Genomic DNA, 5,113 nt, shown 5'->3' on the forward strand with positions numbered 1-5,113 from the left:
GAAAAGTTAACTCCTATTAACTTCCAAGACCATTCTAGAACACTCTCCCACACCTGTCTAAGCATGAAAAATGTTCGAAAACTCTTTGTGTCTCCTTTGGGCTATATGGAAGGCATTAGACTGAGGATGCTTAGCTCTGCTCAAATCCATTCATAAAATGAGTTCAACTTTGGATGAAACAAGTAAAGATGTGATAAAACAAAGGCACTGGATCTGCTTGTTTATTTCTCCTGGTCACATGTCCTGATTTTGTTTCTGAATGAACAGAGCTGGAGATCTGGTCCCTGGATAGGTTTGAAGAAAATTTGGCAGAGCTTCTGCGGCCATAGTATCTCACATGGCTGACAGGGGTTGAGACTTGGTGCCAACAAGAGTGCCATGATTTTGAAGCGGCTCTCTCATAAATCTGATGCGGACCAGATTTATACTGGAATTTAACATGCCATCCTTTCTACTTATTTTTTATGGAGTGGGGTTAGTCTTTGTAGTTTTCACTTCATAGGTAAATGTTACAACTTAGTTAAAAGATCCCACCGTTGGGGCCAATGGGATGGCTTAGCGGGTAAAGGCATTTGCTGTGCAAGCCTCCTAACTTCTGTTTATTTCCTGAAACCCATGTAAAGGTGGAAGGAGAGAACTTACTCCATAAAGTAGTTCACCGACTTCCACATGTGTGTCATTGCATGTGTGCTCCCCATAATACTAATCTTAATAAATAAATAAAAATCCCATCAGGCACAGTGGCACACACCTTTCATTCTAGCACTCTGCAGGCTGAGGCAGGTGGATGGATCTCTCTCTGTGAGTCTGAGGCTAGCCTTACATAGTGAGTTCAAGGCCAGCCAAGGATATATAGTGAGAACCTGTATCAGTAAGTCAGCTAGTAGATAAATTAAGTAAATGAATAAATAATCCAATTTAAAACTTCAACTTGTAAATGACCCAGATACGTGCATGGCCCTCAACAGTTGGTTTAAGTGTACAACTGTAGTCTTCTCAGTTGTTAATTTTGGGAAATCCTCAATAGCAGAGGAAAGGGGACTCTGAACTCTACTCTCTAGACAGGTGGCTAGAGAAGTGGATGACTGTCATCATCTCCCACCTGCTCTTCAGACACCGGGCAAATCTCAATGCAATGATTGTGACTCACCCATTGAAGTTGGCTCCAACAGGAAGCTATCTGCTTGGAGCCATTTTACTGACTCAGAATTTTGAAATATGAATTGAGCCATATTGTGCTATACCCAACCCTCCCCATCCTATCCTGTAAGGAATTTTTCTATCTAGTGAAGTTCTGTGTCCTTATGGCCGGTTCCTAGGAAAACCAACAGAAACCTCAAAAAAGTAAAAATCAGTTTTCATTCATTGTGGATTTTACTGGCATCCCTAAATTATTCTCTAAGAAACATCCCAGTGGCTAACAAAGTTAGTCTTTTATAATGTTGAATCTTTTCTACTCTCATTTTTCAGCATACAGAGATGGGAACAGTGTTTTTCACAATTAGGTGGCATCAGAATTACAACAAAGACTGCATTAGCCCCCTCCTCTTCCCCCTCACACACCACACCACACTTCTGTTCAAATTGAAGGTATATTTCTAGTCACTTTCTAGGTAACACTCTTGCTTCATGGCCTTGAAAGCCAGTTCCTAAAGCCACTGCCTAAAAATCACAGGCTAGCAAGGGAAAGAGCACAGATGACAGCCTGAGCCAGGGCAATCAATTCATAAAACAGATAATGAACCCTTTGAAGCAGAGAGCTGTGTGCAGACATGACTTCTAAATGAAATTCAAGCATGGTGAGTTAGTTATACAGGAAGACTTCACCTCATAAGTGCCAATCATGTGCCGTAGGAGAGAGAGAGAGAGAGAGTGTGTGCTTATGTTGATGGTGTGTTGTGTGTGTGGTGTGTGTGTCTGTGTGTGTATGATGTGCTGGATCCCATGACAAAAGGTGTCAGATCCCCTCAAGCTGGAATTACAGATAGTTGTGAGCTGTCCCATGTGGTGCTGGCAACCTAACTTAGATCCTCTTCATGAGCAGGGCACTCTCAACTGCTGAGCCATCTCTCCAGGCCCAAGACTGCTCTAAACAGCATTTCCTTCTGGTTTACTTCTATCCTTCAAGTTTACAGGTTTCACCAATCCTGGACATTTATCATTTTTTTAAAAAAACTACCATTTTATTGCCACATTTCTCTAAAAGCCACAAGTGCCCTTGGAATCGGGAAAAACAGAAGTTAAAGTGTGTAATGTGATCCTCCTTATTGGACAAATAAAAACTGTGGGCTCTTTCTATCTTTTATTAAGTTGTAGTATAGTTAGCTCTGAAAATTATACTAAAAAATAGAACGAAACTGGATCCTCCTCAACACCTAGGTTTAATAAAGCAGCGTTCCTCCCACCACTAGATGGCACTGGTCTGCCAGGATGACTTAGTCCAGGAACCACCAAAAACCGACCCAACAATTTCTCCAGAGACATGGACTGGCAATATGGAAGGGCTTGGAGAACTGTACAAACACATTTGCAGGATTCTAGCCATGAAATTAGGTAAATTTTGCTTTACGTCTCCTTGCTGCTTCATGCACTGGCATGGGAGGGTGCTATACAAATATCAGGCTCTCTTGCCATACTCCTCTTCCCCATGGTAAGCATCATGATCATGGGAGTGCCAGTGCATCCAGAAGACTGTTTTGCACACGCACAATTCCTGAGTGTGAAGTATGTGGGAGTCAGATATTTCCTGTTTTATCTATCTGGGCATTCAATATTTATGTGTGTGGCGTCCCCCCCACCCCTCCAGTTATCATGCAGAGTAATAGATATCATGTGACATTTTATATGTACATGATTGCTCTCTGCTTTACCTTCTTCCTCCATGGTCCCAGACCCTTGTTTGTCTTCCCCCTTCCCTCCAAACAGCCATAGCTTCTACTTTTATGACACATATCCCATAACCCTCTTGTTTCCCTTCCTGTTCTGCTTAGGCCTCTTTATTCCCTCTTACAGCTCCCTTTAAAAAACAAAACAAAACTTTTGTGTTCCACATAAATATCATTTAAATAGAGATTCTATGTGTCTCAGGAAACATGCAACTTCATCTGAAGTTGGCCTATTTTGCTTAGCATAATGATCTCCACTTTTATTTGCAAATTCTTTAGTGAAATTCAAATTGCTTTGCTAGCTTCTCAAGCACAGGAAGAAACGAACTCATTTTGAAGGACCATTTCTGTAGCCAAGGAATTTAGTGAGTTTCTAGACATATGCAGCAAGGATGCCACTCTAATGACTCTCAGAGTTTAGTTAGCAGAGAATAAGGAAGCCATTCTTCCTCCCGAGAAGGACGGTCCACAGACCACATGGATGCCTGAGACCCCAGATAATCCCGACCTCTGTATCTATGAGATTATTTTTGACACAGTCATATAGACAGAAAGTTATGTTAGGTGTAGTAAGAGATGAGCAACAGCTATGATAATGTTACAATCATGTACAACAATGAAAGTTATTTAAATGTTATGCATTGTTTATACCTTAAACTCTTCATCTAATAGTTTTCTACCATGACTGACCATGGCCAACTGGAACTTCCGGAACTAAAAGCTATGGGGGAAAGTGCATACCTCAGAGGGAGACAGTCTTAACTGTGTAAAAACCATCTGCAAACTTACATATGGAACTTACTGTGGCAAAAGGTACTTCCTGCTGGGAGGGAGGAGGTGGCAATGATTGTGGCTTTGGAGAGGGTGTAGAATTGGTCTGTGCAGATAGAAGCCAAATCAAAGGCCAGAAACTCAAAGACATGCTGAAGTGCTACGTCTAGCATGTCTAGTGTCTAGCACCCACCGGAAGACGGTGGTAAGCTGAAAATCAGACAAAAGTGTGAAGGACCTTCCTGGTCACCACTGGTCTCCCAACCTTCTTGCTCATCTGATCCTGGAGCCTATACCCATTCAGCTGCTGCCACCTACTCCCTGCCCAGCTTCTAGCCCCACATGATGTCTTTCAATGAGGCACCCACTGACTGTCCCTTCATCCTGTTTGCCCAGAAATATGGGGTTATGGGCAGAACTCTCAGGAGCCAGGAGCCATAATAAATCATCCCTGCTTTGGATGGATTCCATCGGCATGCTGCTCACAACACTGTAAAGCTAACTAATGTGCCTTCCAGAACACCCATTTGGCAAGGAGCCTTTCTGGCCTCTTCCCTTAGCTTGGAGGCTGGAGACTTACATCCTGTACATCCTTCAGCCTCAAAGTCTACGTTAAGGCTATGTGGACTCTTCGAGCTCCTCCAAAGAACAGGCCTTTGGGCCTGTGCTTAGTCCTTTCAACCTAGAATGCTCTCCCTCTTTCTGCCACCTCATCAGTTTATAATTATTCTCATATCTTGGCTGGGACAACCAGGGCTGGGCTGGTTGCTCCTCTGTCCTGTGTTAATCGCTGTTCTTATCTGTACCCAGTGGGAAGTTAGTCATTTCACTGCGCCATTTACAAAACTGCAAGCATCATGGGGGCAGGACATGTCTGTCTTTGCTATAGACTTCTGTGACTAGCACAGTGCCTAGCAGCACTAAGTGGTTATACATAGCTGTTTTGCAGGCATTTCTCATCTTACCTTGACAAAATGATATATATTCTGGCACCCCAAATTCCTGCATACTATCAAACTTCACCTATAAAAATAGCTCAATGGGTTTTGAAGTAAAAATGTTTAGTGTTGTACGAGGTATACTTCTGAAATGTTTGGATGAACTGAGCTGGGAAGGCATCTTTCATCACAGACATCTGGTTAAAAAGTGCTCCAAAGCAGCCCAGCTTTGTGGTACCCATGGAGAAAGAGTTGTGCTGACTGGAGACTTACAGACATCTGTAACTCATTTGTGCTTTCAATTGAGGCTTCTAATTTTGGGGGAACTGGAGAGATAGCTCTGTGGTTAAGAACACTTGCTGCTCTTGCAGAGGACCTGGATTTGGTTCTCAGGGCACGATATGGTGCCTCACAATTGTCTGTAATTCCATCTCCAGAGGACCCAACACTCACTTCTGGCCTCTGTGAGCACTGTATACATACACAAGGCACAACACTCATAAACAAAATAAATACATC

This window comes from Cricetulus griseus, chromosome 2 (assembly GCF_003668045.3).
Source record: "Cricetulus griseus strain 17A/GY chromosome 2, alternate assembly CriGri-PICRH-1.0, whole genome shotgun sequence".
Taxonomy (NCBI): Eukaryota; Metazoa; Chordata; class Mammalia; order Rodentia; family Cricetidae; genus Cricetulus; species Cricetulus griseus.